We start from the raw sequence: 12047 nt of genomic DNA on the forward strand, positions 1-12047 counted from the left end.
CATGAGACTTAGAAAAAAGTTTTCTGTTTTAAAGCAATTTTCTTGTGTTTCTACACATATTGCCATGGGGCAGAGAGAAAAATGTGCAAAGATCCTATTAAATTACTAGAGGGGGGAGATGCCATAAACCCTCCAAGTTCCAGAATGGGGTAAAAATGGCAGCCATATTGGTCAGGGAGAAATGCAAACCATCTAATTGGAATAAATGGCAGTAGAGGCATAATCCTGATTTTACTTACACAGGAGAATAAAACAAAGGCATGTGATATATCAGAAATGGTGTAATAAAATGATTGTCAACCTAAAATATTGTCATATAATCATGAATACAGTTTATATGGGTTTTATACACATTTTCTGTATAAATAGCATCTAAAATATATGTAAAGAGATTGTAAATGTAAAAAAAAAGCTGAGAGTGCTGTTATATGATACAATATCAGTAATTGTTGCATTTACAACTTGTCTAAGTCCTATCATCTACTGATTTCAGCCAGTGTATGGCTGTGGATTGACTGCATCGTTTGAATGGAATATTGGCAGTTAATTTGAAAAATGTATGGAACCATTCCTCTAAAACTGTCTAGCTAGCTACCTAACAAACATACACTGCAGATACATTCATTCAATTAATTATTTTACACAATATCTTATCACAGCACTGGCAAACCATGGCTGACCAACTCCCTGACCAAAATGGCTGACCTTTATCTCAACATAAGAAGGTTCATGTCCATTCTAGTATTCGAATTCCTAATTCTATGGGGGCGACCCCCACCCCCCATACAGCCCCTCACAGCCCCTCACAGGACCCAAACTCTCTGATTTGTCCACTGGCATATGGATTATTATAAGTGAGGCACATCAAATGAGAGCCACAGATGGAAGGGAATGATAGCGACAAGGTGTGCCAGTGACACACACATCCCTAATCATACACATGTTACATTTTAGTCATTTAGCAGGAGCTCTTATCCAGAGCCACTTACAGTTAGTGCATTCATCTTAAGATAAGTGGGACAACCACATATCACAGTCATAGTCAGTACATTGTTCCTCAATAAAGTAGATATCAGCTAAGTCAGAGCTAGTAAGAGGGGAAATAAAGCCAAGTGGGGTTTATTTGATGGGCTTGGGGTTTAAATAACATTTCAGACACTTTGGTTAGGGGTCATGTTGCTCGAGAGCATCTCAATCAGTACAATAGCAACTGCTGCATCTGAAAACATTAGTCTAGCTAAGATACTGTTTATGGATGACCCTGTAAAAACAACCCTTTTCACTGCACCTATATGGTATATGTGACAATACAATATCTTATTTTTTATTTTATTTTAGCTTAAAGAAAATTCACTAATTTGTTTGTATAAGGCTGTGAAAATCTTTAGAGAGTTCACTGACTGACGAAGTTCCCTGGTCCTTGAATTTTGGTATCATTTTTAGCCACATAAGCTTCCATTAAATTGATCGTGCTCTARCCAACTCCAGCTAAGCTCCAACCTGGTCAGGCATGCATGGCAGAAGCACACTTCTTCCCTGACCCCGCAATACCCCACCGTCACACTGTTGGCCATTTATCTGAAATGAGTCCGCTGGTCTTGTCTCGGGTGGGGAGTCCCCAGTGTGCTCACTGTCCCAGAGCGAGAAAGAGCGAGCAAGAGAGAGAGGTGTAAGTGAGTGCGGCTACCTGTGTATGTGTGAGTAGCAGGAAGGGAAAGACTTCTGATGGGTGGGACCGGGTTCATTATAAGGGTGGGCACACACTTTTCCCTGTTAATGAGAATCCTTTCTCTCCTCTATTATCATTCATCACTGTGTCTGTGCTCGCAATTACTGAGGAACAGTGTGCATAATGAGGACTGATTAATTAATTTAGGCCAAACTAGGAGGGCTGGCTCACTGCTCATTAAAACAGCACACTTGGGGCATGGACAGGCGGGCAGCAGCACAGGTGGCAGTCATGCACACGTGCCTGTGACTCACACCGCCGGGTACAGGATGGCTTGTCTACGGTAGAGGCCAGGTGAAGATGTAATTGTCGTTTCACCAATAACAACCTCCATACATACTGCAGCTAGCTACCAGGGTCAATTCGGGAATTTCAGAATTTAATTAAATTCAACCATGAATTGAAAGCAGAATTTGAATTGGAAACACCCCACGGAAAGCAGAATTTGAATTGGAAACACCCCACGGAAAGCAGAATTTGAATTGGAAACACCCCACGGAAAGCAGAATTTGAATTGGAAACACCCCACGGAAAGCAAAATTTGAATTGGATACACACCACGGAAAGCAGAATTTGAATTGGATTTGAATTAAAGGATAGAAAAAATGAAAGCATTTGCCACGTATTACTGCAAAGAATACCGATACGATTCCACATATCCAGATTAAAACTCAAACATGTCACACAGTATTTTGTATTTATTTTTTGTCAGGAGACTAGATTGATCCCTTCCATTCTATAGTGTTTGATGCATTCTGGAAAAGGTATTTTATTGAATATTTAATAACATATAAGTAATTTTAAACCTACAAAGGGATCTTAGAATATTTCCATACTACTATAATTATTTACAATTATTTTGAGGYGAATGAGTCATTAAAAATGTAAAATGTCATCCAAATATTTTACACTGTATTGGTCACTATGTCTAAATAAACCCTCTAGTGGAGGCTCCGGGAATTGCATGTGAATTACTGACTATGATAACTGGCTCATGCATCTGTTTTGCAACTGTCAGTGCTATAGGTTATAGTCATCATAAAGAGATGGATCTAGACTGATGGTGGTCCTCTGTACTTTGGAATGTCTCCTCCCCTCCCCTCTTCCCTCTCCTCTTCCTCTCCAGCTGGCAGGGTGCCTGTACGCAGGGCAGCATGGTGTGAGTGATGCCCCCGGGGGCACAGGGATTTGGCAGGATTGTCATTAATAAGTCATTTTTCATACGCTCCCTGGCCCATGCACCAAAGCCCTGGCCTTTAAAAAACAATATTTAACTTTCTAATTAAAAAGAGAAAGCTAAACGAACGGGAAAACCTCATTCCATTTAATTGTTTAAAAAAAACTKAAGTCCAGATAAAGCCGGGGTTGAGAGGGAAGAGCTGTGTTTACTTACCATCTCAGAGGTGTTCACTGTGTCTGGAACAGCCAGGGAGGCTCTGTCAGCCATGACTGTTTTTACATTAAATCTAGGAGAGGAATTCAAACAATGGAACGGGTGTTTGGTGGTTCTCTGCTTAGAAAGTGTCCCACCCTCTCAGCCCAGCCCACTAGAGCCAGCATGCCACTGGACCAGGGCAGCACACAGCCTTCCACAGTCTCTCATGACTGGACACATCCACTGAGAGAGCTGCTCCATGGGTCCACAGATACACTTCTAGAGAATGCCTACATTCACTGGATGTTTCATGGCAGCATGCTAGTATTCCAATCCAAGTTAAATTTGAGCTGTCCAACACCTCTGAGATTGAGGTGTTAGTAATGACTTTCTGCTCAGCTCCTGCCTGCCTCAAGCTTTTTTCCTCTCATGGAGACAGGGAAATGAAGATACTACACAATGCTCTTCATTCTGACCAGCTGTTTTGCATGCTTCTATTTCTGCAGAGGAAAACTGCTTTTACAGCAGCTGGATCCCTGAGAGCAATCTCAATCTCAAGTACCTGTACACTTGTGTGGAAGCAACAAAAGTGTGTGTGTGTGTGTGTGTGTGTGTGTGTGTGTGTGTGTGTGTGTGTGTGTGTGTGTGTGTGTGTGTGTGTGTGTGTGTGTGTGGGTGTGTTGTGTGTGTTGTGTGTGTGTGTGTAACGTGTGTGTGTGGGGGGGGGGGCATTTCCAACATTTCTGGGGAGGTGCGGCAACAGAGCTTCCCACAGGCTTACTCCACATTTGCCCAAGGCTCATTTGTTGTTTTTGACATAGCATCGCATCCCATCACTCTGTCGCTGTCCATCCTCATGAATCTACCTTTGCTTGTGTATCTGACAGGGCAGTAAAGGGTCTGTCAGCTTCTGGTCCAATGCCTTTTACATACATAGGCAAATAACACCATAAAGTACTATTTCAAGGTGCATGTGTAACGTTATTGGTCTTCATGCTGGTGCATGGTGTTGTTTGCCCGTGATCATTTGGATCAGTGGACTTAAACACTGGCTTAATAAGGCAGCCGATCCATGTCAAACCTGTCAATTCCATAACCTCTCATTCCCATCCATCCTACAGGCGTTTGCTGTTGGAGTGCCTCGACCCAGGGTTTAAGTGGTAAAATGGAGATCTAATTTGATTTTGTGCCTGTCCTGCAGACTAGAGGGAGTACTTTGTCAGGCTTCACCTTGTTTGGATCTCCGTCTTTGCCATCCCTGATTTGTATTCTGGAGTTGAAGGCGAGTTAGTTAAGCCCAAATCTGTCCGCAGGCAGACTGGGTAGGCACACGGTGGCCTACCTCCTTGCTAAGATGCCCTGTGGGCATCGCCCCGTTTAATAAGAGCTTAAGGAATGTATTGAAATGGTCTGCCACAATCCATCAACACAGAGACACTCACAGACAGACGTACGTGTGCATACACACATTGATTCTGCATCCAGGTATTGTAGCGGATGCAGGAGACAGGTGATTGAAAGGTACAAGAAGATTGCTCTTACCCATGGTTTTCTGGAGAACGGAGCCACCCTCCTTTATCGCTCTTAAAGGAAAGATTCCCCCATTTTGAATGTTATATTGTTTTTTGTGCATCTCTGAGCGATGTTCTATCGATTCCCGGGTTCATTTCATGTTCACATGTGTATCTGAGCTATTGTCGTTCAAGCAGGCAGAACTTTGGCCGGTATGACATAGCATTGTGATAAAGCCACTCTCACTACACTGGAAGTGAATAGGAAAACAGCTTTAAATCGCGAKGCTGGCCGATGTCGTAACGTGGGAGGTTGTCTTCTCTCGAATGAGCCATTGATGATATTTTTTTTCTCCATATTCCTAGCTCAAGACACATAAGAGTCTAAGCACATGTATTTAACCTCTTATTTTTGGTACGAAACAATCTAAGCCCTATCTAACCCGGGGGGAGCAACAGACAGTCCCCCCKAAAAATCTAAAGGGAAGTTTGTTCCGAAGTGTCTGTCCTATATCTGAGAGATATAAGAATAATCAGGAAACATTTATTATTATTATTATCGTTTTTTTTTTTTTTTTTTACATGAATTTAACCCCTTATTTTTTGCACTAAACTGTCTCCATATACTGTACACTTCCATTCATTTTTTAAACTGGTACCTGGGGACCTTCAGATGAGTCTTGTGATGCCTGTTGGCATCCTAGAGCAAAACCAAAAAAATTACAGGGGTAGATACATTTTTTGTTAGGGCAAGTCTGAAAATGTAAAGTCGAAATTACAAACTTTAAAAGCCTTTTTAAATCTTGAATACTATACAAGTTTGCATTACTTTCAGGGCAGGAAAATTCCGCCAACAACAGGATGATCAAATTACAGCTATGGCATCTGTACAGAGAGATTGCATTGTGGGTTTTGTAGTCGACTTGAACTGCAACAGATTTCCATAATGATATTCAAATTTTGCAACCAACCTTATAATGACAAAATGAAACATAATGTTCTCACATATTAGTGTTATTTAAATTATAGGAATGAGTGGTTTTGGGTGGATTTGTCCTTTAAGTGATCTCCTACACATAGGCTGTGAATATTACCATGGCTCCTCCGTGGGCCGCACAGACATCTGCAAAGCTATTCTGACACCTGCTCCAAGGTGCACACTGAACACTGGAGCTTTCTCTGCTGAAATCATCTATGGAGGACTAGTTTTTCACTGCTTATTTTTCCATTCTTTCTCCTCTTTCTTCTTTGAATAAAGGTCAAGCTTTGCTCTTGCTCCAGAAAGAGAGAGGGCAATGAGTCTAAGTCCTCTGGAAAGGTTAATGAATTCAGAAGTTAGGCCGAGGCAGCTGAGCCCCCAAGTCAAGCTGTGACAGGTTTTATGTGTGTGTCATCATGGAGATACGTTGCAGCAATGATGATGGAAAACAGGGCCTATTCCTGACATTGATATAATGACAGTATTTATCTATACAATGACCTGCTCAGATGGAGTCCATCCTCCTTCAGCATTTGGTCTTCTTCCATTGTTTACTTTAATTTCTTCTTATGATGCAGTTTTATTTTTCTTAGTATGATTAATAGGTTACTCATGTATCTTATTCTCTCAACCATGTGACCCTTTCTAGGACCTCTCCAGTTTMAGGCTCTTTCCCTCTACCTACCATCTATCAATACCACTCAACAGTTAACCAGTATAGGCATTATTCAGCAATCTCATTTGTCCATGGGGGTAAACTATGCAGTTCCCCCTGAGTGAATGGCAATGAGGAATTGTGAGTTCTCATTATACTTTCACTTCAGCAAATACATCTTCCAGTACATATTCATGGAAGAGAGAGAGCTCTGTGGAGAGGAGTCAAACAGAGGCAAATTAATGCTGAATTATTTAGTGTTTATTTCACATCAGATCCATCCAATGTAAACAGAATTTAGATTTCCCACAAAGCTTTGACATTTCCCTGCAAGACGCCTCTCACCCTCCCTGACAGTTCTCTGCAGTCGTATTTTGATAGAAACATGAACAATGAATTGGTATAATTTTTCAGGAGTCACTTTTTGGAGAAAATGAAGCATTCCTCTGCTCTGTCACTCTTTTTTCTTATATATGCAGATATAAATTAGACCCTCAGTTTTTCTGATGTGTTGACTGACTGCTGCTTCTCCCTCTCCTTGCAGGCTCAATGTGGGTAAGAATGACCTGTTGACCTTTTACGACGGTGATGACCTAACAGCTAACATCCTGGGTCAGTACAGTGGCACCAGGTCTCGCTTCAAGCTCTACACCTCCATGGCTGATGTCACCGTCCAGTTCCAGTCGGACCCTGCTACCAACATCTACGGCTACGGCAACGGCTTCGTGGTCCACTTCTTTGGTGAGACATTACTCAGATACTGTTTAGTTGTACCTGCACACGGTTTTCTGAGAAATACATTAATGGAAGAATTATTGGAAGATAAAAAATAAAACCTCTATTCTCCTATGGCAAAATTGTCCATACAGTACACAGAATACAGTGTTGTATTTTTWTTTTTTTACTATCACAGGCAACAAAATGATAATAAAGTTTCCTTGGCTGAAAAGAGAGACTCCAAAAAGAGGCTGCTGTTAGCAACCAGTTGGAGAGGTAGATTATTACTAAATAGAAAGTAATACCGCGAAGAGAGAACGGCAGGATACAAGATGAAAAGCAGGGCTTTATCTGCTGTCTTCTCCCTCTGAACGGCCACCYGTGCATAGGATTATGGGACATCAAACACAAAAACACAATTATGTGACGCGCTTTGTCTACATCAGCTGTATTTGCTGCGTGTTGCACCCCCAGCCTTGTGTGCCATAGTGAAAGAAGAGAAGGGCAGAATGGGTAGTGCCAAACCACCCACTGCCCTCCCTCTGGCTGGCACACAGTGCAGTGTGCAATCACTGCAGATTGATGGCATGCTCTTCACACGCCAGAACCAAATTCACATGCAGAACGCACCACCGGAGTCCCTGTGCCTGTCACTGCTCTGCTGCTGGACTCAATTCTCATTTATCTGTTTTATCAACCACACACATCAGTACAGTGATAGCATTTGGGCTTTACTTGCTGTGTATAAATCAACCTATTTGTAGATTTGATTAGTCTATATCATTAGAGCAATCAATTTCAATTTAAAGTTAATTTCTTTTTCAGATTAATGGATAACCCATGTGCAGATGAGGGACATTTTTGACAAAGATAACATCTCAACATCCCCTGCTCATTCTATCTCTGTTTCTCTTAATATCTCTCCTTCCCCCTCTACCTCCAACTCCCTCCATCCTGCCCCCGCCTGYCTCGCTACCCACAGAGGTCCCCAGGAACGACACATGCTCTGAGCTGCCAGAGATCACCAATGGCTGGAAGAGCACCTCCCACCCGGACTTGATCCACGGGACAGTGGTCACCTACCAGTGTTACCCAGGTTACGAGGTGCAGGGCTCTGAGATCCTCATGTGCCAGTGGGACCTGACGTGGAGCGGAGACGTGCCTAGCTGTGAGAAAGGTAAGCTAGGAAATAACAACCCACTGGGCCCACCATTTAATTTCAACATGGACATTTTAGTAATATTTGGTTGAGACGTTGATCAATGAAATGTCAACATTTATTCACCCATCCCAATGTGTTATCACTATGCTGTCAACCATTTAAAAGCAGAACAGAGTTCAAATTGAAATAGAATGTCAGATATTTTATATTTATACAACAACTTTATGTGTTATCACTGTGCTTTATCTATAGCACAACCAAATGACTTGGATTGCAGTTGAGGTTACATTTAAAAGTACATACAGTTGAAGTCGGAAGTTTACATACACCTTATCCAAATACATTTAAACTCAGTTTTTCACAATTCCTGACATTTAATCCTAGTAAAGATTCCCTGTCTTAGGCCAGTTGGGATCACCYCTTTATTTTAAGAATGTGAAATGTCAGAACAATAGTAGAGAGTGATTTATTTCAGCTTATATTTCTTTCATCGCATTCCCAGTAGGTCAGAAGTTTATATACACTCAATTAGTATTTGGTAGCATTGCCTTTAAATTGTTTAACTTGGGTCAAATGTTTTGGGTAGCCTTCTACACGCTTCCCACAATAAGTTGGGTGAATTTTGGCCCATTCCTCCTGACAGAGCTGGTGTAACTGAGTCAGGTTTGTAGGCCTCCTTGCTCGCACACGCTTTTTCAGTTCTGCCTACAAATTGTCTATAGGATTGAGGTCAGGGCTTTGTTATGGCCACTCCAATACCTTGACTTTGTTGTCCTTAAGCTTTTTCAGTTCTGCCAGAATGCTACCCGAAACATTTGACCAAAGTTAAAGAATTTAAAGGCAACGCTACCAAATACTAATTGAGTGTATGTAAACTTCTGACCCACTGGGAATGTGATGAAAGAAATAAAAGCTGAAATAAATCATTCTCTCTACTATTATTCTGACATTTCACATTCTTAAAATAAAGTGGTGATCCTAACTGACCTTAGACAGGGAATGTTTACTAGGATTAAATGTCAGGAATTGTGAAAAACTGAGTTTAAATGTATTTGGCTAAGGTGTATGTAAACTTCTGACTTCAACTGTACATATACTGACAATTTACGTAACCAAATGAATTTACATTGTGTTGACAATCACGCCTCTGGTATATATCCTTATGATTAAAAATAACACCAGACTTGATTAAGCCGTCACTATTCTATCCATTTACCCCCCAGAACAGTTAAAATTGTATTTGGCTAAGGTGTATGTAAACTTCCGACTTCAACTGTACATATGAGATGAATAATGCAAAATATGTAAACATTAAAGTTAAAGTGACTAGTGTTCCATTATTAAAGTGGCCAGTGATTTCAAGTCTATGTATATAGGGCAGCAGCCTCTAAGGTGCTAGTGATAGCTATTAAACAGTCTGATGGACTTGAGATAGAAGCTGTTTTTCAGTCTCTCTGTCCCAGCTTTGATGCACCTGTACTGAGCTCGCCTTCTGGATGGTGAACAGGCAGTGGCTCAGGTGGTTGTTGTCCTTGATTATCTTTTTGGCCTTCTTGTGTCATCGGCTGCTGTAGGGCAGGTAGTTTACCTACGGTGATGCATTGGGCAGACCGCACCACCCTCTGGAGAGCCCTGCGGTTGCGGGTGGTGCAGTTGCCATACCAGGCGGTGATACAGCCCGACAGGATGCTCTCAATTGTGCATCTGTAAAAGTTTGTGAGAGTTTTACGTGCCAAGCCAAGTTTCTTCAGCCTCCTGAGGGTGAAGAGGCGCTGTTGCGCCTTCTTCACCACACTGTCTGTGTGGGTGGACATTTTCAGTTTGTCCGTGATGTGAATCCCGAGGAACTTGAAGCTTTCCACCTTCTCCACTGCGGTCCCGTCGATGTGGATAGGGGGTGCTCCACGATCCAAGTCCAAGTCCACAATCAGCTCCTTTGTTTTGTTGACGTTGAGTAGAGGTTATTTTCCTGGCCCCACACTCCCAGGGCCCTCACCTCCTCAATGTAGGCTGTCTCTGGTAATCAGGATTATTACCGTTGTGTCGTCTGCAAACTTGATGATTGAGTTGTAGGCATGTGTGGCTACGCACACATGGGTGAACAGGGAGTACAGGAGGGGGCTGAGCACGCACCCTTGTGGGGACCCTGTGTTGAAGGGTGTTGTTTCCTACCTTCACCACCTGGGGGCAGCCCGTCAGGAACTTCAGCACCCAGTTGCACAGGGCGGTGTTCAGACCCAGGGCCCAGAGCTTAATGATGAGCTTGAAGGGTAATATGGTGTTGAATGCTGAGCTATAGTCAACGAACAGCATTCTTAGATAGGTATTCCTCTTGTCCAGATGGGAAAGGGCAGTGTGCAGTACGATGTGGATCTTTTGGGGTGGTAAGCAAATTGAAGTGGGTCTAGGGTGTCAGGTAAGGTAGAGGTGATATGATTCTTGACTAGTCTCTCAGAGCACTTCATGATGACAGAAGTGAGTGCTACTCAGTCATTTAGTTCAGTTTAGTTCAGCTTGTCTGAACATGCTCTGAGGATGCGGCTTGGGATTCCATCTGGGCAGGCAGCCTTGCAAGGGTTAACATACTTAAATGTCTTACTCACGTAGCCCACGGAGAAGGAGAGCCAACAGTCCTTGGTAGCTGGCCGTGTCGGTGGTTGAGAGAATTCCAAGAGTGTGCAAAGCTGTCATCAAGGGTGGCTACTTTGAAGAATCTCAAATAGAAAATATATTTTGAACACTTTTAGGTTTCTACATGATTCCATATGTGTTATTTAATAGTGTTAATGTCTTCAGCATTATTCTACAATGTATAAAATAGTAAAAATAAAGAAAAACCCTTGAATGAGTAGGTGTGTCCAAACTTTTGACTGGTACTGTATGTACAGTAGGAACTAAATTTATTTATTTCAACAAGGCACATCTGTACGTAAAAAATATACTATTAACATTTGAAAATAACTTTAACATTCAAAGCAATTCAATTGTAGTGATACATTTTAAAAACAATACAATTAAAAACCATAAAGTTGCCAGACTTCAATATACTTCAGACTCCAGAAATTAATGTGTATAATTATTTCACCCATTCAATCCCTCATTCACCCCTCTGTTACTTGTTACTTGTCCATGGACCAGCTGACATGTCATTGTCATGTTGTATCAGTTTGCTGTGTTAAAGAAGCCTACCTGCGGTCATTGTATAGAAACGCAGTAATACATGTAAACCCATATTTGCATAAAATAACTCCCTCATTGCCTGGATAATCTCCAGGTTAGATATCAACACTTCCTGCAGATGATAACCTGTGTTTTCAAATCCAGAGGAAAATGCAATGTCAGGATACTCATTTTTAGTACCACTTGGTTTTACAGCCACTGCTACACCAAGGCAATAGTCATGCCAAATTTAACCAGACGTTTTAAGTGAGAACATTATTTAATTAATGGCATTCATAAACCACTAGTGTGAACGTAATTGCTGTCTGAAATCTGTTGCTTCAGGGGTCTACTGAGAAACATACAACTCAAACTGTTTTAACTGCCACCTACAGGTGAGAGAACATGTTGCATACACCTCAACAAGCCTTATGGTAGGGCACTGTGTTTTGTTTGATCATGTCACTTGACCTGGATTTAAACCTTTATTTAAATCCTTTTCCAGAAATTAGAATTATACCAAAAATGAAAGCAATTGTCTGAGGATGGTGCTGGACCATCTGACATAAAAAGAAAAGAGGAAAGTTTGATGAAAAAGCTGTAGCCCTTTACACTCGTAACTGTATACGGGTTGAAAATGGCAGATTTCAGCACTAATAAATTGGAACACAGTAACTGCTATACATGACATAACTGCTCTCTGGCTCTGCACTTCACAGCGCTGTATGGATTTTGACTGACAAACAGCACCTCGAGCGAC

General features: G+C 41.8%; 1 pseudogene; it reads left to right on the forward strand.

The window, feature by feature from the left end:
• LOC111981337 (seizure protein 6-like) overlaps positions 1-12047 on the forward strand; it is a 239454-nt pseudogene that overhangs the window by 212206 nt on the left and 15201 nt on the right.

This window comes from Salvelinus sp. IW2-2015, linkage group LG20 (assembly GCF_002910315.2).
Source record: "Salvelinus sp. IW2-2015 linkage group LG20, ASM291031v2, whole genome shotgun sequence".
Classification (NCBI taxonomy): Eukaryota; Metazoa; Chordata; class Actinopteri; order Salmoniformes; family Salmonidae; genus Salvelinus; species Salvelinus sp. IW2-2015.